Consider the following 24,455-nt stretch of genomic DNA (forward strand, 5'->3'; position numbering starts at 1 on the left):
ATAATTATTTAATTAATCAAATCATTTCTAATAATATCATTTTGATCAATTATCCCATTTTAATTTATTAAATATCCTTGCATATTTAATTAATTAATAAATTTGCCATTCAATCATGCAAAAAGGATTAATTTATTACAAAGAGTTGAATTGAAAATAAAACAAAAAAGAATTGAATTGAGAGAGAAATCAAACTTGAGATATTATTTCTTTTTCTAAATTTAGAACTTGAAATCAAAAAAGCAATTTAATTGAATTATTGAATTATTCTCTAAAATTGGAACTCAAAGCTTTTCAAAAAAAGAAGTTCAGTTACATTGAAAAGACCTTTTTCTTGAATAAATTAAAGAATTATCTATTTTTATCAGATATGCATGGAATTAATTTATTATTATTTTCTAATGCAACTTGGACTTCTAATTTGAATGCATTTCAATTAAACTATAATTGGAATCTATCTCAAGGTTAACTGAACATGATTTCTCAATTATTTTTGATTAATCCTAAATTGAGCTTTTTCTCTTGTGATTCTCTATAAATTCAGTCTTCAGCTCTCATTCCAATTTACCTTAGAGATTTTTGAGAACACGCTTGGAGATTATTATCATGCTAATTTCACTCTAGAGTCATTGAAGATTATTGTGCTTTTTAGATTGTTTGCATCCATTTTACATCCATTATTGCTTGCATCCATTGTTGCTTGAATTATTCATCCATCTTGCATCCATATAGCTTAATATCATATAGATTAAATGCTTCATCTCGCTGTAGTCTAGTCACTGGTATTGCTCATAAAAATCTACGAGCAATCTTATACTAACATCTTTTAGAAGGCAATTAGTCACTTTGCTATGGTTTATTACTTATTGATTATTGATTACTAACCATGCATATAATGACTTAATTGAAGTGTTGTGCTTGCAGCTACAGGTTCACTTTTTCACACACACATCTCTGGCACCTACCGTGTGGCCCGAAGACTACATTTTTTTGGCCTCCAAGACTGACCACTTTTTTTTGTTATTTTCCAAATTTCAGATTTTTTGGTTTTTTCGTCCGTACATCTCGTACGACAATTTTTATAGGCTGAAACGACAAACTGCAGGTGTCGCACAAATTGCATATCCTCTGTCATATGAGTAGATATCATCAACAATCTTCTTTCGTATGATACTGCATCCTAACTTGTACGAGTCAAGGGTCTGTTGTACGATTTTGTATTTTCTGGTAAAAGAGGCAAATTTCATAATTTTCTCATTTCTGATTGATTATTCTGACGACTGACCCTGACTATTTATCTATCTATCTCAGAATTTTTCACAGCCTATTCAGTTTTTGTAGAATGTTTGTCAAAGAATATGCTTGTTGCACAAAGACAATATGACTACTGATTTGTTATCTTTGCAAGTTGCCTGAGGAGAATCGACTAAACATCATGTATTCTTTAAATTCATTTTTAGGAACCTAACTTGCTATCTGGTTAAAGAACAAATTTGTCTTTCATGATTTTAGAAGATTCTGAGAGGTAGGAGAGTATGCTCTTGTCTTTTTCTAGACAATCAGAAATCCAGACCCTTGAAGCTATTTCTTTGTTTGAGATTTGTACATCTTTAGCAAACCTGCCCTCCCAAGGGGTTGAAAAACTCTTAAAGCCATTACAGTTGGTGTGAGGGGAACGACCTAAGTGGGAATGGCTAAACACCAAGTACTCCAACCCACTATAAAATAAATGTGATTTGATGAAAATCAAGTCAACGACAGTGCTCAGGAATAGTTCTTCTCCATACCTTCGAGTATATTAAACCTTGGTTTTCAAGGCTGGGAGACCTCTTAATTGAGTTTATACCTCGACGCACCGAATGGATCCCTGCCTAAATCCAATTTAAAATTAGAAGCTATCCGATTCACCTCTGAAAGGGGCATAATCTTTGTGCAAGAGAGATAGTAACTCTCCCAAGATACTTGTCATTTCGTACCCCAATTAGCATTTGGAGTCGGATAATATGGCATTAAAAATCCATTGCATGAGACTCAGTGGCCATATTTTGATTAGCTATTGAGTGTGCACTTGAGTCTACAACCAAAGATTTTCTTTCCTCACCAAATTCCTTAGGGTTTGCATGTTGTGATTGGAGTCACTATACATACCACTTGTTTTCTGTGTTTTCATCCCTAAAACAAAAACTGAAATACCAAAAATTGGTGAAGACAAGAAACAACTCAGTGAGTTGAAACTCTGTTTGTGTCAAAAATTAGTCCATCCTAAGTCAAAACTCTGTCTATGTCAGAAACTAGTCCATCCTAAGTCAAAACTCCGTCCATGTCAGAAACTAGTCCATCCTAAGTCAAAACTTTGTCCATGTCAAAAACTAGTCCATTCTAAGTCGAAACTCTGTCCATGTTAGAAACTAGTCCATCCTAAGCCGAAATTCTATCCGTGTCAGAAACTAGTCCATCCTAAGTTGAAAATCTATCCATGTCAGAAACTAGTTTATCTTGGTCAAAAATTAGTCCATCTCAGAATTAGTCATACTCAGTTATCATACTCAGCAATCGGAAAAACTCAAAATTTCTAGGCTCTATCCTGTGAACAGTTGTACAAGTCTGATAATCCATCGTGCTGCACCAGGTCCTATGTCGTACGAGTCTACTGATTTGTCATCCTATACCAGATTATCTGTTGTACAAGTCTGAGTCATCTATCATCCTCCACTATATCCTATCTCGTATGAGACAGAATTGCCCTCAGTCTTTTGTCATCCTGCACATGCCCATTTGTCGTACGGTACGAAGCAGCAACTCATAGCTGCTAAATTGTCATCTGATCCAAAAAATACTGTCGTACAAGTCTCTAGTTTTGTCAGAATAGAACAATCAAAATTGTATAAAAATAGCTTACAGCAAACATAATACTGGTTATCATTTTCCTGAGCGTAAATAGATCAAGACAGTGTACCTTTGCCATTTGTGTTGCATGATTTGGTCGATCACCTTTCTGGTAGTTCAATCAACTACCTATCAAATTGTTAGTCACTTAAATAATGTCTTATACAAGATAGATCATTCCTGAAACTAGACTGAATATTACACTATGCTTAGAATCAACTTAGATAACATCTTAGACAGGATAGATCATTCTTGAAATCAGACTAAATCTCAGTTGTTTCTTCTAAACAATACTCTAAACAGAACAACTAGCTCTGAAATTGATCTTGACCTCTGCATCACAAATAACTTTAGGTCACACAAATCCATAAAGATGTTGATTCAAACCAGGAGTTCTTGTAAGAAAGAAGCCAAAGGTAAAGAACAACCCTTCAAATATCAAGATAATCCATTCTACGTGAAGGATCCACTCATTGACATGGCATCGTCATCAGGCAGACCAATTTTTGATGAACCTGAATCTCCTACCATACATGAGACAAAATACAATGATGGAAACAAAAACGACCGTAACATTCCCAAAAATCATAATGACTCCTCATCATCAAGTGAGATTGATGAAGATGTTGAACCTCCAGAAAAAGAAATCCTTGACTATCAGAAAGACAAAGACTTTAGAAAAATGATGAAAACTATCATGACCCGAGTGAAGGAAGACTATTTCTTAGAACTAGCAAAACAAGGTGCCCAACTTCCTATTGGATATGATGTTCAGACACTTGTTACTAAAAGGGAAGACTCACCTATACTCATGGTACACAAATAGTTACTAGCTTTGCGGATGGAGGTCACAGAATTGAAGAATAAGTATAAGTCCCCAAAACAATATTCTCTGGAAACAATATGTCCCTTTCCATTTGACAAGAATCTACACGTGCCTCCATTTCCTTCACGAGTAGAAATCCCAAAATTTGGCAAATATGATGGTACCTTAGATCCTCAAGATCATGTTATGGAATTTAGTGTTGCTTGAATGGAGTTCATGCACGATCAAACATACCTCATGCATCTCTTCCCAAGGAGTTTAGGGGGTCAAGCAATGCAATGGTTCTCAAGTTACCCAAAGGAATAAAAACATTTGAAGAACTAATCCAACTATTTTTACAACAATACTCATACAACATTCGACATCCTGTGACTATGATCGATCTTTGTAATACTCAACAGAAAATAGGGGAACCTCTTCTTACTTTTCTCCAACGCTAGAGAAAGATGTTCTCTAGGTATCTACGACCTATCCCAGACTCTGAGAAAATGGATATATTTGTCAATAAATTGCTCCCCAAACTGAAATATAGCATACAAATGCAAGTACACCCATCATTTAACAAAATGGTAGATAATGCCATTCAAATGGAAGATGTGCTCATAAAGAAGGGAGATATCACACTTTGGAAAGAAACACAAACATGATCTAGCTCTAGAGAGAAGAACAAGTATTGGAAATTTGCTGAAGACAACAACAAGAATGTTGTTAATGATGGAGTAGTAGACACTATCAAAACCAACTCAAAATACACAATATTCAACTTGGCTAGTGGTACACAAGCACTTAAAGTTGCTGAAATTGCAGCAGAGAATCCGCCAAAGAAAAAAAAGGAATGGTTCAAAGAAAAGCCTTGGCTTTCCAAACCTAAGCGTGATTTTACTCCTCTTCAAGAATCATATGAATCCGCTTTCAAAACTCTATTGGCAAACAACCTGATAACACTACCAGATAACTCCAAACCATATGATCTAGATGTCAAACCAAGATGGTGGAGAGAAAATGAATACTATGACTTCCATCGGAATAAGGGTCATAACATAAACAATTGCATAAAGTTAAAACATGAGATTCAAGATCTCATTGACGCTGGTAAAGTTGTTGTTGGGAATCATCCAACCAATGTTGTTCATAAAGCATTTAAAGACCCTTTGCCTACTTATGAACAAGGTGATTCATCAAAGACCAAAGGAGGTGCCAAGGTAAATTATACTTATGCCAGCCAGGACAATGTTATCAACATGATTGATCCTTCACACTCAGAATATTGCAATGTGATTATAGTTCAAGATAAACCAAATGAATCACAATATGCAAGAGCTGTGACATGATCTCAAGAGAAAGTTACCCTCCAAGGAGCTAGTTCTTCCAACCTGGCTCAAGAAACATCAAATCCAACAGCCTTGCCAAACAAACAAAAGGAATCAACCTTGGACAAATTTAAAAGGTTAACTTCATCCTCATCCTCTGGATACATCGTAATTGAACAGTTAAAAAGGACAAATTCTCAAATTTCAATTTTTGAATTGCTACAACTCTTATCTACTCACAAGGAAATTCTAGACAAAGCATTGCTCACTACCAACGTTCCAAAAGATTTAGACATTGATCGGTTTCAGTCTATGGTGGGTCATCTAAGTTCACCTCACTATTTGACCTTCTCTGAAGAAGATGACAATTCATTAAATCATCCACATAACCAGCCATTTCATATTGATGCCATGATGCACAAACACAAAGTCAAATGTGTTTTGATAGATGGAGGTGCGGGGTTGAATATCTGTATTTATCATCTGCTTGCACAACTAGGATTCTTTGAAAACGTCATTGATCTAGGCAAGAAAATAACAATTAAAGCCTATGATGAGGAAGAGAGGACCTCCAAAGGTCTGGTATCATTACCAATCAGAGTGGGACTAGTAGAGAGAGAAGTCCTTTTCCAAGTTCTTGATATTTCATTGTCATACAATATTTTACTGGGCAGGTCGTGGATCCATGAAATGAAGGCAGTACCATCAACATATCACCAATGTTTAAAGTTTCCTTATAATGGAGCTGAAGTCAGTATTCCTACTCATACAAATGTCATGTGTAATGCTTTGACAAAAGGTGCAGATAATTTTGTGCCTCATAATAGGGCAGCCTCTCCAAATGAAGATCCAAAAACATTGATGAAAGACTTAGAAAAGAGATTGAAGATTATAGATACCGGCATGGATGGCTACAAGATAGAACCAGTACTATCATTAGTTTCTCTCCCTCCATCACCAAAATAGTTGGGAAACCATCAGAGGCTATGAGAACACAAACTTCATCTTGGAATACTATATATGATGGTCTCTTTATATAGTCTTCTACCTCCTTGGTGGATGAAATAGAAGAGGATGTTGTGCTTAACTGGCTCTTTAAGGAAGATAGTCCAAATGAGGAAGTACGACATTGTAAGATTTCCTCAAACCAATATGGTTGTGGTTACAAAATGATTAAGCGCATGAGGTATTCAGGTACTGGTCCCTACTCATTAGCATTGATTTGAGCACTAGAGAAGACATAATCAACCCTGAAACTATGAGCCAGCGGGAAGTGATCGATCTTAAGCCTCTTTATGTTTCCAATTTTGAATTTTTTTATGCTTTTTTGAAGTTTTTCACGGGTTTTGGGTCGGGTGTCTTGGTTTATCGTGCGAGACAGGATCCTGTCTCGTACGAGAAACTGGTAAAAAATCTTATTTCATTTGAGCCTACTAGTTTTGTCGTACGGGGTCCACCCTTGTGTTGTACGACAGGTTTGTTAAAAGACCATTTTGTCGTGTGATGTGTAAAAGTTTATCATTCGAGGCTATTTTCTCATACGAGAGCCATTCCTGACTCGTACGAGATGCTGCTTGACTGTGTTTTGTCGTTCGAAAGATAGTGATCATTTTTTAAAGTGTAAACATGAAATTTTGGTTTTGCATTTGACTTATTTGGATTTGCATGATGTTTAACTTCTCTTGTAGGCTCATTTGGAATGTTTTCTGATGATCGTTGTTGGGTTTTTGCAGGTTCGATTGCCTCCTGTGCTCTTCAGATGTGTATATCCACCTATGATGGCATTAGTTCATCATCTATCTGAGGTTGAGCAGGCTCATGTTGATTTATGCGGCTTGACTCATCTATTACGATTACCTGATATCCATGTGAACCATGGAATGCTCACGACATTAGTTGAGCATTTTCAATCAGAGCAGAATACATTTCATTTGCCAGTTGAGGAGTTGACTATCACTCTCGAGGATGTGTACAGGATCCTTCATATCCCTTTTTTTGGGGATAAGGTGGATTATGATACTGCGTTGTTACCTAGACTACAGGCTCTTAGGAATATATTTAGGGACCCCGACATTTTGACTTGTTCCATGAGTTGGGACATTCTTATGAGTAGGTATAGTGAGGAGTATTCCCTGGTATGTGTTCTAGCAGGGTTCATTGGTTGCTTCTTGATGTCGGACAGAGGGAAACAAGGTTTCCAGAGCGGATGGGGCCGTATGCTAGAGAGGTTGATAGAGACCCCTCTGAGACTTGGTTGGGGCTCTGGTTTGTTGGCCCACATGTATCAGGATATGCATGAGATTGTTTACAGAGATGGGCGGAGCATGGCTGCGGGTGTATACATTTTACAGGTGTGGGGTTGGGAGCACCTTCCCATTTGTCGGCCGATAGTTGATGATAGTAGAGAGCCAGGGCAGCTGATTATTTACAGGTATGCCGGATATATCACACAGCCCCATCTGGGCAAGACAAATTTTTGGCAACGACAGCTCGATGACCTTATAGTAGTTGTCTAGAGACCATATAGAGGATTGGAGCTGTGGGATGACTGGCGGAGAGTTCTCAGGGACCTTTTTGTGACACGCCCACTGATCGGGATATCACAGACTATTGTGGAGTGATTCATCATTTCATGAGTGATGAGGCAGTACAGCTGGCCTCAGGGGATCTCGCAAGAGTATATAGCGTATGCTCGCTATGCTGATGAGGAGAGGCAGGGATGGTCTCCATAGTTGTCGTATACTTTGGCTATGCATGAGATGACAAGTTTACATCACCTAAGATGGTATTACCTAGAGGATATAGTAGATGTGGGGGTATTGCCCCAGTATAGGGATTACTTTCAGCAGCATCTGTTCCCTTGATTTATAGATCTGGGAGAGCAGGCTCCTCATATTGAGGATGTGGAGGATGATACCCCCATACCACCACAGGGATAGGGCCAGAGGCAGGACCATAGGCAGGGACAGGCATAGAGATTAGAGGCTCCACGATGGACTGGTGGTGATCCTGGTGCTAGCAGCAATGGGGTGCCAATTGATGTTGGATAGTAAAGGGGTGAGGGTGGATCCCTTGGGAGAGTAAGCATGAGGTTGGGTGGTGGAGAGGAGGAGCAAGTAGCTGAGGCAGGTTTGGCAGTGATGGGATGAGCAGGGTGGAGCCACAGGTGGAGATGGTGGCGGAGATGGTGGTGGAGAGCTTGCGAGAGAGCAGGGGGCTGACACGGGATGATCGATGAGAGCACGTCTTGCAGAGCTGCAGTCATAGTTGACAGTGGCTCAAGCTCAACTTGTGGAGCGAGACCAATAGCTGGTCAAGGTGAGGGTCGAGCATGATCACTAGATCATAGCATTGAGAGTAGAGATAGAGTCTCTATGATAGGAGGTTCTTCTCCAAAGCAGTAGGGCAGCATATTATGTTGCGGCATATAGTGTCACAGTTCTTGTTGCACAATAGATGCAACCCTATTCATAGTATATGGCTAGATTAGAGGGAGCATGAGCACCTCAATAGGATCCTAGGCATCAGGCTCCTGCTCCTCCACCAGGCAATGAGGGAGAGGGCACCATCTAGATGATTTTTTTTTTTTTTGTAGCTCAGATATATATTTTTTTTGTAGACACACCCATTTTTTGTAGCCTATACAATTCTTGCTCTGATGGGAGTTTGTATATGTCATTGGACATCATTTTGTACTCTTATACTTGACATTATATATGTACGAGATCTGATTCAACTTCATCGTACTTGTGTCGATTCGCTTATGAGATGTCTCTTATATGCTTTATTATATATGATGTAGCCAAGTAGTTTACCAGATGTCACTCCAAATGCACACTTCTTTGGATTTAATCGGAGCTTGAATTTTTCCATTCTATCAAGTATAGGACCTAACTCTTGAATATACGTTGATCTTTTCATAGTCTTAATTAAGGTGTCATCAACATAATATTCCATATTCTTATGCATCATGTCAGGAAAGATAGTTGTAACTGCTCTTTGATAGGTTGCCCCTACATTCTTTGACCCAAATGGCATGACATTCCAGCAAAAGGTTCCCCATGCACAGGTGAAAGTTGTCTTTTCTTGATCTCCAAGAGCAATTTTAATCTGATTGTAGCCAGAAAATACATCCATTAGTGAGTACATCTCATACCCAGCTATCATGTCGACTATCATATCAATATTTGGTAATGGGAAGTCTTCTTTCGAACATGCTTTGTTGAGATCTCTAAAATCTATACAAACTTTGATAGATTTATCTGCCTTTGACACAGGCACTATGTTGGAAATCCATTCAGCATAATCTATTACTCTGATAAATCCAACTTTGAGCAGTTTCTCTAGTTCAGCTTTGACCAATAGTACTACATTGCGGGTGCATCTTACAGAGTTTTTGTTTAACTGGTTTTACTCCTGGTGTGATTGAGAGATGGTGCATAATGAGATCAGGATCCAAGCCTGGCATATCAGAGTACGTCCATGCAAAGTTTATTTTATTTTCTAAGAATAGCTGAGTGAACTCCTTCAATTCTTCTATTGACAATGATTGAGCTATGTGAATGATTTGTGGTGTCTCTTGATTCCCGATATTCACTGGTTGAGTTGGCTCGATCAATATGGAAGACCGCTCCTGGAAATGACTGGGCAGTATACCAAGTATCTCACCTTCAGGTGCCTCAAAGAGGTTTTCACCTTTAGATACGTCCTTTATTTTCTCTTTTTTAGATTCTGACACCGCCACAATATGGTTTTCACCATCAGATCTTTTATTTTTATTTTTCTTGTTTTTGCGACTAAGATACTTGATATCCGCTTCAGTCATATTTTCACTCTGTTCATTAGTGGAAGAGTTTATAGGTTTGACTGCATTGAGATAATAGGATAATGTATAGTCATTGGCAAAAGTAGGTATTTCCATGGGTTGATTCTCTAAAGTACAGTCAATCAATTCAGGATGTACTAAGGACAAATTTTGGATAGGTTCAAGAGCGTTCATGGTATTGTTATCACAGCTGCAGATCAAAAAGTTGAGTTCTAGAATGATACGTTGTGTAAGTTTCTCGAGACCAAGAAGAGTCAGATCATGATTATTGAAGTTCACATTAATATTTAATCAATCTAATCAAATAGACATACTTGTAACATCATTTACTACGCCAGACTGGACATTATATTGTGGTTTAACAGCAATAAGACTAGTAGGCAACTTTTCATTGTTTGTATCAGATGATTCAGAATTTGAGGTTGAGTGTATACCATCATGAATAGGACTGTCATCAGAGTCATCAAAGTCATCAGATGAAGTTTCTAAGCCTCTTTCAGGTGATTTAGTAAGCATATGTATAGTATCAATACCAACATCTTTAATGTCTTTTCTTGTTAGATACTTTTGTTAGATGCCTCAACTTGTCCATACTTGTGTTGATTCGCTTATGAGATGTCTCTTATATGCTTTATTCTAGATGATGTAGCCAAGTAGTTTACCAGATGTCACTCCAAATGCACACTTCTTTGGATTTAATCGGAGCTTGAATTTTTCCATTCTGTCAAGTATAGGACCTAACTCTTGAATATACGTTGATCTTTTCATAGTCTTCACTAAGGTGTCATCAACATAATCTTCCATATTCTTATGCATCATGTCATGAAAGATAGTTGTAAGTACTCAAACTCAAACTCAATAGGAAGTTTTTATCCAATAACAAGTGTCTGAACATCATATCCAATAGGAAGTTTGGCACCTTGTTTTGCTAGTTCTAAGAAATAGTCTTCCTTCTCTTGTGTCATGATAGTTTTCATCATTTTTCTAAAGTCTTTGTCTTTCTGACAGTCAAGGATTTCTTTTTCTGGAGGTTCAACATCTTCATCAATCTCACTTGATGATGAGGAGTCATTATGATTTTTGGGAATGTTATAGTTGTTTTTGTTTCCATCATTGTATTTTGTCTCATGTATGGTGGGAGATTCAGGTTCATCAAAAATTGGTCTGCCTGATGACAACGCCATGTCAATGAGTGGATCCTTCACGTAGAATGGATTATCTTGATATTTGAAGGGTTGTTCTTTACCTTTGGCTTCTTCCTTACGAGAACTCCTGGTTTGAATCAACATCTTTATGGATTTGTGTGACCTAAAGTTATTTGTGATGCAGAGGTCAAGATCAATTTCAGAGCTAGTTGTTCTGTTTAGAGTATTGTTTAGAAGAAACAACTGAGATTTAGTCTGATTTCAAGAACGATCTATCCTATCTAAGATGTTATCTAAGTTGATTCTAAGCATAGTGTAAGATTCAGTCTGGTTTCAGGAATGATCTATCTTGTATAAGATGTTATCTAAGTGACTAACAATTTGATAGGTAGTTGATTGAACTACCTGAAAGGTGATTGACCAAATCGTGCAACACAAATGGCAAAGGTACACTGTCTTGATCTGTTTATGCTCAGGAAAATGATAACCAGTATTATGTTTGTTGTAAGCTATTTTTAGGCAATTTTGATTGTTCTATTCTGACAAAACCAGAGACTCGTACGACAGTATTTTCTGGACCGGACAACAATTTAGCAGCTACAGGATGACAATAGTTATGTTTCATACGATTTACTACCTCGTACCGTACAATAAATGGGCATGTGCAGGATTACAAAAGACTGAAGGCAATTATATTTCATATGAGATAGGATATAGTGCAGAATGATAATGACTCAGACTCATACGACAGATAATCTGGTATAGGACAACAAATCAATAGACTCGTATGGCACATGACCTGGTGCAACACGATGGATTATCAGACTCATACAAGTATTCACAGGATAGAACCTAGAAATTTTGAGTTTTTCTGATTACTGAGTATGACTAATTCTTAGATGGATTGATTTTTTACCAGGATAAACTAGTTTTTGACTAGAACAGATTTCCGACTTAAAATGGACTAGTTTCTGACATGGACAGAGTTTCGACTTAGGATGGACTAGTTTCTGACATGGACAGAGTTTTGACTTAGGATGGACTAGTTTCTGACATGGACAAAGTTTTGACTTACTGAGTTGTTTCTGGTCTTCACCAATTTTTTGTATTTTAGTTTTTGTTTCAGGGATGAAAACACAGAAAACAAGTAGTATGTATAGTGACTCCAATCACAGCATGCAAACCCTAAGAAATTTGGTGAGGAAAGAAAACCTTTGCTTGCAGACTCAAGTACACACCCAATAGCTAATCAGAATATGACTATTGAGTCTCATGCAATGGATTCTCAACGCTGTATTATCCGACTCCAAATGCTAATGGGGGCACGAAATGACAAGTATCTTGGGAGAGTTACTATCTCTCTTGCACAAAGATTATCCCCCTTTTGGAGATGAACCGGGTAGCTTCTAATTTTAAATTGGATTTAGTCAGAGATCTGTTTGGTGTGTCAAGGTATAAACTCAATTAAGAGGTCTCCTAGCCTTGAAAACCAAGGTTTAATATACCCGAAGGTACAAAGGAGAGCTATTCCTAAGCACTATCGTTGACTTGATTTTCATCAAATCACGTTTATTTTATAGTGGGTTGGAGTACTTGGTGTCTAGTCGTTCCCACTTAGGTCATTCCCCTCACACTGACCGTAACGGCTTTTAAGAGTTTTTCAACCCCTTGGGAGGGTAGGCCTGCTAAAGATGTACAAATCTCAAACAAAGAAAAAGCTTCAAGGGTCTGGATTTCTAATTATCTAGAAAAAGACAAGAGCATACTCTCCTACCTCTCAGAATCTTCTAAATGCATGAAAGACAAATTTGTTCTTTAACCAGATAGCAAGTTAGGTTCCTAAAAATGAATTTAAAGAATACACGATGTTTAGTTGATTCTCCTCAAGCAACCTGCAAAGACAACGAATCAGTAGTCATATTGTCTTTGTGCGACAAGCATATTCTTCAACAAGCATTCTGCAAAAACTAGTTAGGCTCTGAAAAACTCTGAGATAGACAGATAAACAGTCAGGGTCATTCGTCAGAATAATCAATCAAAAATGAAAAAAATAATGAAATTTGCCTCTTTTACTAAAATATACAAAATCGTGCGACAGACACTTGACTCGTACGAGACGATGTAGTATCATACGAAAGAATATTGTTGATGATGTCTGCTCATACGATGGAGGATTTTTGCTCGTACGATAGAGGATCTGCTCGTACGATAGGATATTTGCAATTCGTGCGACACATGTAGATCGTCATTTCAGCGTATAAAAATTGTCGTACGAGATGTACGGACGAAAAAAACTGAAAAATCTGAAATCTGGAAAATAACAAAAAAAAGTGGTCAGTCTTGGAGGCCAAAAAAATGTAGTCTTCGAGCCCCACAGTAGGCGCCAGAGATGTGTGTGTGAAAAAGAAATAATATCTCAAGTTTGATTTCAAGTTCTAAATTTAGAAAAAGAAATAATATCTCAAGTTTGATTTCTCTCTCAATTCAATTCTTTTTTGTTTTATTTTCAATTCAACTCTTTGTAATAAATTAATTCATCTTTTGTAATAAATTAATCCTTTTTGTAATAAATTAATCCTTTTTGCATGATTGAATGGCAAATTTATTAATTAATTAAATATGCAAGGATATTTAATAAATTAAAATGGGATAATTGATCAAAATGATATTATTGAAAATGATTTGATTAATTAAATAAATATTTAATTAATATTGAGTAGTTGATTTGCCATGTGATATTTGATGATTTGAGAAGTAATAATGTGCTCAAGATTGATTTAATTGCCTTTGGTTAGGACCTTGGTGATGTTGTCGAGATTAGGGGCCCATGGTTTAGATGACCAATTTTAGGGTATTGCAGATAGGAGATGGAGGGATCAAGTAGATGGATCATGATAGGATATGGAGGAGTAAAGAATGAAAGATAGGTGGAATGGGGATCCAAGAACTATGTTGCAAAGGATTGCAATGCCCCACATTAGAAGATAGTACAATTAAGGATGGAAGGATGGTTGATAAATATGTATGAAATGGAAGAATAGTGTGTATGGGATATGGATGGTGGAGGAATCTATGCTTGCATTTTACAAAGCATGCATATACATTATTTTTCCTCTAGCATGATCAAGACTAAAGGTAGGAAGGATGGGATTAGATAGGACGAGGAATATGAAATGGAGGATATGGATAGGATAGATGGATGATATGAATGGGATAGTCAAGATCAAAGAGAGCAAATGAGGTGGGACTTAGATAGGATGCAGATAGTGGATAAGGAAAATGGAAGATGTGGATGGTAGGATGGCATAGATGAAGCTTGTCCCCACATGTAGACTGCAAGGGGGTGGGGGATTACACATGACACTTGTTTACCAATTTTTCATCATGGTACTTACCTATGGTGCCATAAGAAGTGGTTTTCAGCATTGGATGGAATTTTTTCTTTATTTCATTTTTAATTTTATTTTCTATTTTATTTGAGTTTTTTGAATTTTTTGGAAATAGTTTGGATGGATACGAATTAAGATAAGAATGGTGGATAAGGGGATGCAGCGGATGTGTGAAAGGGAGATGTAGGTAGGACTCAAGCATCTATTTCCATGGATAGTATCCCTTAAAGATGTACTTTATTGAACCAAGATAACTGGAGGTATGCTCACAGATGTTGGTATAAATATATGGGGAGATGGAATGAATGGAAGATGGAGGGGGATGAGGATTTATGAAAAGCATTGGATTAAAGGAATGGGATTATGGAAAATGGATGTTGGATAATGGATAGGATTGTGAAAGGCTTGTGGATAAATAGATGAGGATGTTGGGAAGATCAACATTGGCACACACCTTGAAGGGTGGTGAAGTTGTGGAAGAGAGGGTTTTGAATTAGATGGAGGATTAAGCGTGGATTTTGGTACACGATGACCCAAAATAGATGAAGGGGATGATAGACTTGGGATGGTGGATTTGGCATGTAAGGACCCAAAATGGATTTTGAAGATGGAGGATTGCTAGACGGAGGACTGGAGGACTTATGAGTGGAGGGAGCTTGTGAATTAGCAAGTTTGGATACCAATTTATGTTTTCCTTTGAGATGGATTTCTTCTATGAGTAGCTTGGGAATCCACATAGTTTTTTATTTTTTCTTTTTGGGCCTTTGTGGCCTTTTTGATTTTCATTTCTTTTGGATCATATTTTTCTTTTCTTGAACATGTCTTTTTGAGGGGACATGTTGATCCTTGGAATTTTGTGGAGTTTTGGCTTTATGCATTCTATATTTGGCATCCAAATTACTTCCAATAGAAATGGTATGGCTACATAAGGATGAATGACTTAGAGGTTTTATGGATGGATGATGGAGGGAGGAGAGTGTGGGAAGGGATTCAAGGATGTGTGCCTTTGTTTATCTTTCTTAGGGATCAGTTGAGGTGATGGAGTGGTGGATGGAGGGAGGTAAGGACCCAAGATGGATAAAAGGGATGAAGGGTTTAGCTTTAGAACATAGGGCCCAAAATGGATGTGGAAGATGGGGGATGGTGTGATTTTAATGTATACAAAGGGATTTTGGATTTAGGATAGATGGAAGATATACCAACATCTTGAGAATGAGCTTTGTATCTAAGGCCATATTATCTTTCATTTTCTTTGACTTGAAGGGATTCCAATATGCCTTGTTCATGGAGACCTAATCCTTTGCCTTGATAATTAATTCTTTCACAAACTCTTTTTCCAATAGGATACTTATTATTTTGGAAACAAGATGCGAGTCTATTTTGAGGGGGGTGGGATATGGAAGGGATTGTAAGATCTTGGAGGAAACTAGACTGGATGAAGGTGGAAGAGCCAAGTTGATAGGTATGTGATCCATGGATGGATTGGATAGGGGTGATGGTAGCTTGTGTAGCATTGGGATCATGTGGAGAATTAGGAGGAATATTAGGATCTTGAGATGGAGGAATACTTTGTTTGTTGACTTGGGATGGGAACATGTGATGGAGTAGAAGGGATTATTGGATCTTTAGATGTAGTGGATAGGATGGGATCATGAGAAGGGATCATGAAATGGAGTGGAGGCTAGACATGGATTTTGAGATGTAGAGGTATCATTAGATGGAGAGATGCCTTGATCTTGAGATGGAGAGGAATCAATGCTAGCATGCTCTAGAACAAGCACTTAACATGTTTGGGGTTGGGGAGATGGTTTAATGGAGGAGGGGGTGGGTTCTTCGACTTGGATAGATGGGTAGATGGGAGTATCATGAATCATAGGGTATTGAGGTGTGTCTCTATAGGGAGGATATGAAGGTGGATGTAGGACTTGAGGAGATTTCAAAACTTTGTTTTGAGGTGGGGATTTTGTCTCATTTGCTAGTATTTCTTGGATAAAATTATGGAGAAAGGACTTGCAGGATGGGAATGATGTGGATTTTAGAGGATTAGGATTATGAGGAGGTTTAGTGTTAGATGGAGGGTTGGGATTATGGATTGGGTTATTAGTGTTAAGGCTTGGAGGCCTATGGTGTAAGTGACTTGGATGGGGAGTGGAGGTTATGAAGGTGTTGTAAAAAGATGAGGACTGGGATGTGGATGGGGATAAAGATGGAGGTATACATATTGGATCAAAGGGGTCTATGGATGAGGGATAATATGAAGACATGGATGGGGAATAAGGAGGATTTCCCTTGTCAAATGTATAGGAAGGATAAGGGATATGAGATGAATTGGGTCTGACTTGGTAATTGGGCTAGGGTGGGAGATATGAATGGGAAGAAGTTTAGAACATTGAGTCATGTATGAGTTGGATGGGCATAGTTGATAGGGTGATCCTTTAACTTCCATAACAATTTTCTCAAACCAACCCATGATGTTTGAATTTTGGTTTCGAATAGACAACTTTTCTTTCATGAGCGTGTGCAAACTATGTAAAAAATGATGAGAACGGGAAGATAAGTTGGAATTGGATGAATAGACTTGATCGAGAAAAGTGATCAGATGATGCTAGATGAAGATGAGGATTAGGACAATAATCTAGGATTTTATTGAGGATTGATTGGATCTGATTTGATTTTCTTGGATTGGATTGTGTTTGATTTGATTGGATTGGATTGGTCCTTGGATTAGGATAAGGTTGATTAGATTAAGATGACACCTTATCCCTTGGATTAGGAATTGGATGGAAATTTATTATGTTAACCACAAAGCAAGGTGACAACCAAGCTAGGTAATATTTAGACCTTTGGATTAAGATACAATTGATTGAGCCTTCTTCTACCTAGAATAGCCTTGCATTCCTAACCAAAACAGTGTAAAAGGATTAGGATTTTGACCAACTCAAAATGAGGTACTTGGGGGAGATTATTTCCCAAACATAAGAGCTAATTGATTTTTTGATTAAATATAAAGGTCTAAATTAAACTTTCACAAAGTGTCAAACTTAGGATGAGATTGATTGATTGATGATTGGATTAAAGGATTGACTAGGTTGATGTGTTAAGTCCTCAAAGGTGGGAGGAAAGTGATTATGGAAGAATGGATTGATGATAAGAAGAAGAAGGGGAAGGTTACCCAAGATTGGATTAATGGTTTGATAGAGATATTAGTTGGGGATTGATGATCGTTTCGATGGATGAAAACTAATTAGGGATTTGACTCGAATGGAGATGGTGAAATAGGGGTTTGATAGAGACAAATTGAATATTGAAGGGTTTGGTCAAATTTGGGAATATTTTGGATGTTATCTACTCTTGGCAAGATAAATCAAGCAACGATAATGATATTGGCCAAGGCAACACTTTATGACAAGCATGAAAGTGAAGGGGGCCTAGATTAGCCTAAACAAAAGTTTACTTTTTTTTGCACAAATGAAGACACACATTAGACATAAAACTTCGGCTGGACGATGGAAACCATTCAAAATTCCTCTAGCATACGCAATACCTCAAATAAGCAGACAAATAGAGATTTTGGTAGCACTATCTCCCCCTTACAATGCACTCACTTCTCGAGCATACATGATTCTCTTACCCCAAAGATCCAAGGATCTATATTATGGGGAATTCTTATCTCATCTTGAGTGGGTACATGAGAGGTAACTTTGGGGTATCCTAAAAAAGAGTTTTAGTAGTCTGATTTTATATCTTGGATATGCAAAAAAGCTGCAAGGATAGAGAAAAGTTAGATATTTTTTGAAAATAAGCACTTACAACGGAGACATTGAAGTGTAGGTGCAAACCAATGAAATGTCTATGTAGACATTGATTGAGGCCCTGCACATTAAAAGTTAGCATGCAAATTCAAAATGTAAAAATTGAGAGTGGGCGGGAATAAGAAGAGACACTGAAGTGTAGGTGCAGATGTTGATTGAGGTCTTGCATAGAAAAAAAAAGATTAGCCTGCAAAAATTCAAAATTTTAAATTTTAAAAACAAGAAGGAAAAGTATCCAGGTGGAGATGTTGATCCGTGGATTAATGCATGCATAGACATTGATCTATGGATTGACATATGCACAAACGTTGATCTGTGGATCAATGTATGTGTAGATGTTGATCTGTGGATATGCACATATGTTGATCTGCAATTTTTAATGAAAAAATTCAAAAAAAAGGTGAGCAGGAAAATTTAAATTTAAATGAAGACTGTGAAGGACTAAAGAAGAGATGTCGAAACATCAGAGTGGAGAAGCTGAAATGCAGGAACAGACATCAATTTTCTAACCTACGAGGAAAATGCTTTAAAAAAATAAATAAATCATTAGCTAAAAGGGACGTGGGTCTCACCAGGCATACCAAAATGAAGAGGGGAAAACAAGCAAAGAAGGATTAAATGCTTAGTATTCAAATAAAACATTGAAAACATAAAAAATAAACCATTTATATATTGTTATTTTACCTTCTCCTTCAGATTGAGCAATGGTGAAGTGCAATGTGCCAAAATTCTCCACTTGATTGGATGTGCTCCCTGTTGATATGTGATTTGCTCTCCAAATGCACAACAAATGGATGGGAGGATGGAATGATGAGTGTTGCAATGGGTGGAGGATGTGGATGACTATGGATGCCAAGTGATCAAGGGTGCTAATTGACCATAATGAGGATGCTAAGAAATGATTCAAAATACAAATGAGCACCATGAGATTACTTGAATATGAGATGAGAAATGAAGGGGAGGAGACCCCAATTTATATATTTAAAGGGGCATGAATGGATGGTTGATATTGAAAGTAGATCAAGGGTGGAGATTGAAAGAAGGTGGGGACATAGATTGAGAGGACAAGGTGTGGAGATCAAAATATTTTCCATAAAGGTAATTTTTGTCTCCACACTCCACAAGGTGCATGGGGAAGAGATCCTCAAGCACCTTGGGGGAATAAAAAGGAATATAAAATTCCTTGGGAGAGGACAAGAGAATTAAAAATTCCCAAATAATGGATTACATGGGGAAAGGAAATGGGAAAAGGAATGAAAAATTCCTTGGCAAGGTGAAAGTGATTAGGAGAATGGGAAATTTTTAAATCCTTGAAATGATCCAATTTGGTGCATTTAAGATTGGAAGGTGAAGGGGATAAGAGGGGACAAGCCATTTATGGCAAAGAGGTGATTAGGGATGTGAAAATGATTAAGGGGATTGATTAGGTGTCTTAATAAAGGATTAGATTGCAAGTGGTAAAGGTTGGAGAATGTGACATGAGGAGAGAGAATGAGTGGAGAAATACAAAATTGAGGAATAATGATAATCATGCTTCTATAAGAATTAATTAGGCTAAGTGAGGATTAGAAGAAGTGATTTCTAGGAATCACATGACTTGCGTTAATTAATTAGAATTTTTTTTCTTTTTGAATAAAAGGGGTAAAAACTTTATTGAAGATCAGACCCAAAAATTACAAGGAGGACCAGAGCCCCAAGGCCCTTCAAAAAAAGAACCCTAGGCCCAGACCAAGCTCAGTCAGCATCATAACTCTCCATGTCCTCAACAAGAATCTTCTACAAGACTTGATAATAATCTGGGGAGAGTTGCTCCCATCCTTCCAACTTCCAATCACTATCATGTTCTGAGGCCCACTTAGCCAAACAATCGGCCGCTCTATTCCATTCATGGGGAATGTGGATGAAAGACACCTACTCCATTAAAGAACTAATTTGAAGGATCTGATGCACAATCCCTGCCAGCTATGAATGAGTCCCACTCATCTTTTGCTCAGTCAACAAATTAACAATAATTTGTGAATCCAATTCATAGATAACCTTCCTACAACCCAACTCCCAAGCCCGCTCTAGGGCATAGAGAATAGCAAGACCCTCCATGTAATTATTGGAATGCCTCCCTTTATGCACCAAAAAGAGGAAGACCACCTCTCCCATACAGATCCAACCTATCCCCCCCACCCCAACTGGGCCTAGGTTACCCCTGGAAGAGCCACTGGTGTTAATCTTAATAATCCCATCCTGAGGGGGGCTCCACTTTCCAACCCTTTGGACCTTCTTCCTAGCACCCCTACCTTTTATGATACAAGCGGAGGCAGGAGACAACTCATGCCACCCTAATCTGCTCACAATGTATGCCTCATCTCTATTCAATGAAAGATTAACCTCACACTTCACTTCCACCATCTCCCAAATCATAACCATGGTTCTATTCCAAACTTGCTGCACTAACAGTCTGGCTTCGTGAAAGATCCTTCTGTTCCTCTCTAGCCAAATCTGCCATAGTATGAAGATGGGCCCAATGTACTAGACCGTCTGAAGGAAGGAGGACATAATAGGTGGTCTACCCAAACTACTCCAAAATTCCACTAGAGAATCTGCATGGACACACAGACTCTTCCACACCCCCCAACAATAGTGCCAAATAAGCATAGAGAAGGGGCATTTGAAGAACAGATGTGAGGAGTCTTCTTCCCCATTACCACAAAAAACACAAATAGAAGGCCCCAAGAATCCCCTCTTGTGAATATTATCCCAAGTTAGGCAACTATTCAAAGCCAGAGTCCAAGCAAAGCAAATGCACTTTGGCCAAGAGAAACTGTTCCAAGCCTATTTCCACCAGTGCACCTCTCTACCTTCCAACCTTCTATTCAAAAGAACTCGGTAACCACTAGCAATAGTAAAGATGACTTTAGGATTTGGAGACCAGGCAAGTCCATCCCTACCCTTGAGAGCACTACAGTGTCTATTTGCTAGAATGCCTTGTAGCTCAGCACACTCTTCATCCATCCCAACAACTAACCACTCACTAGGAGCCTTCCACCTCTCCATCTCCAACCACCCACACCGGAAAACCTCCATGAAGTCACTCACCCTAGACCACCCTGCCTCCAGGAATCTTTGGCTAAGGTTCCCAAGATTGGGAAACTACACAAGGATGGGGGGGTACCCATCCCAAGAGTCGTTCTAGAAAAGGACCTCCTCCCCCCTCCTGCAGATCCAAAAGAGTCCCTCCTTAATGAGAGAAGCCCCCTTCTTGAGAGTATACAAAACTGTTGAGCCTTTTCCCTCAAGCAGATATCTTGGAACCTCCTAAACTGGGACCCTCTACATATACTTGAAAGACAAAAGCTTAGCCCACCCACGATCCTGCTCGACACACCACCTCCAATACAGTTTAGCCACCAGAGCCTCCCTGAATAAAATAGCCTACCATAAACCAAGCCCCCCCGACTATCTCAGACTCAACACCAGGTCCCAATTGACCAGACTCCATTTGGAGGAGGATAGATTGCCTGCCTATAAGAATTTCCTTGCCAAAGAGTCCATTCCCTTCAAGAACCACATAGGAGCCACTTGAAGCATACAATGATAAATCGGAAGAGCCTAAACCACCAACTGAATCAATTGCACCCTCCTAGCAAAAGATAACCATCTATGCATCCAATGTTCCACCTTTGAGTGAAATTTATCCAAAATACCCTGCCATGACTCCCGAGGAGGATTACCAGGAGAGATCGAAATACCTAGATAAGTCATGGGCAAAGTACCCACTTGGAACCTCAAGATAAGAGAAATCCTCCTTTGAATAGCTCTTGGATTGTTTAAGAAAAGAATAGAAGACTTGTCTTCATTGATCAACTGACCCGAGGCCACCAGATAAACATCTAAAACCTTCCATAGATTAGTAGCTTCACTGATCTGAGCAAGACCCATCAAGGTTGTGTCATCAACAAACTGCAAATGAGACCGAGGCTACAAATCATTACCCCATCTCTAGCCCTGAATACTACCCAGACCCACATTATGCTTGATTAGCCTCCCTAGACCCTCAGCTAGGAGAATGAATAAGTAAAGGGAGCGGGGGTCCCCCTGGTGAAGACCCCTAGTTGCACCAAATAGCTTCATGTGATCACCATTAATAAGCATTGAGAAAGAGGTGGACATGACACAACTCATAACCCATTGGCTCCATTCCTCAGCAAAGCCAAAAGACCTGAGGATCTTCAAAAGGAAGGACCAGCGGACTCTATCATAAGCCTTAGCCATATCCAACTTGATAAACATAGCGTTTTCCTTAGAGGAAGCCATAGTGTGAATGGTCTCCATAGCAATGACCACACCATCCAAAATTTGATGCCCTTCCACAAAATTGCTTTGTTCCTCTAAGATAACAGCCCCCAGACACTTCTTCAGCCTCTCTACTATCAGCTTAGATATGATCTCATATATCACATTGCAAAGAGATATAGGGTGGAACTGGCCTAACCTATTGGCTCCATCACACTTAGGGATTAGCGCAATGAAGGTCGCATTCAAGGCCCGAAGCATATGTTTGTTCCTCTGGGACTCTTGGACTACATCGAGTAAGTCCAATTTGATGATATCCCAAAACTCTTGAAAGAATTCAACCAGAAACCCATCCGGTCCTAGAGCTTTTCCTTTCCTTGTGTGAAAAACAATCCGCTCAAGTTCTTCCAACAAAATAGGACACATAAGCTACTCATTCATCTCCCTAGACACAAGAGGAGGATTGCAAGTGAGGACCTAGTTCTCCTCCACCAAATCCCCCTGAGAATCTTCACTGAAGAGGGATCAAAAATACTAAAGAGCCTCCCTAGAAATCTCCTACAAGGATAATAACATCTCACCTCTATCATTGACCAGAGTGTAAATGGAGTTCCCATGGCGTCTCGCCTTCATAGAGTTGAAAAAGAAAGTCGTGTTCTTATCACCCGCTTGAAGCCAATCAATGCGAGCTCTCTGTTTCCAGTAAATTTCTTCCTTGAGTTCCCATTCCTCTAAAGCCTTGAGAGCCCTATCCTCCTCCCTAAGCAAGGATTCAAACAAGCCTTGCTCTCTGATTTTGCTGGTGATGCCATTTAACACTAGTTGGGTAGCTTTCTTAGTGTGAAAAATGTTTCCAAAACCCTACCTATTCCACTGTTTGGGCGGCTTTCTTAGCATGAAAAATGTTTCCGAAGCCCTTCCTATTCCACTGTTTGAGCTAAAACTTAACAAACTATAGTTGCTTAGCAAAAGTAAACATGGTAGTGCCAAAGGCTCACCTCCCCTTCCTCCACCACTGCTCAACTAGAGCGTGCAGAGCGGGATCCCAAAGCCACATAAGTTGGAATTTGAAGGAAGGAGAGAGAGCAACCTGAGCTGAAGAAGAGACCAAATTGATAGGCCAATGGTCAGACCCTCTCCAGTCCAGAATCTTAGAACTTTTGGACCACCCCCCACCAACCCAAGAACTAGAAACCAGGAACCTGTCTAGCCTTTCAGCAATCCAACACTCCCCCACTCTCCTATTGTTCCAAGTGAACAAACCATTGCTAGGCTTAATGTCAACTAGATGCACGATAGATATAATATCCCGAAAGAGATAAGAAGAGGGATCCAGTCAAATGACTCCCCCCTTCTTCTCACTCAACTCAATGATAGCATTAAAGTCTCCCGCCATAATCCAAGGATGAAAAGGGACCAACCTTTGCATACAAGAAATATGAGACCAAAGGTTTTGCTTGCCTAGAAAATCAGTGGGGGCATAGATATTAGTAAACAAGATATGGTCTTTAGTCTCAAGACTTGAGGCAACCCCGGATAACGATGATCTAGAAGCCACCCACCAGATAGGGTGAATCTTTGAAGAATTCCATAGACATGCCACTCCCCCAGAAGAGCCAACAGCCCCAATACAATGACACTTGCTTCACCACCATAGCCTTGGTACCAACCCCATCATACTCTCCACCGAAAGTTTAGTTTCTTGTAGAAATAGGACATCAGGTGAATGATTCCTAATCAAATCTTGAACAACTTTTTGTCTAGGGTCGCTATTCAAGCCCCTCACATTCCATGAAAGCACAATCATTTAAGAGGATTGGAAAAGTGAGAGTCCAAAGTCTTTACTGACCCCGACTCAACCAAATTCTCTCCCATCAATTTGATTTTATCCAAATCCTTCTTTCTACCGACCTTTGAGATTTTCTCCGAAACACTCTTCTTAATATCTTTCTAATGAAGACCCAAGTGAGCAGAG

Source organism: Cryptomeria japonica, chromosome 7 (assembly GCF_030272615.1).
Source record: "Cryptomeria japonica chromosome 7, Sugi_1.0, whole genome shotgun sequence".
NCBI classification, from domain to species: Eukaryota; Viridiplantae; Streptophyta; class Pinopsida; order Cupressales; family Cupressaceae; genus Cryptomeria; species Cryptomeria japonica.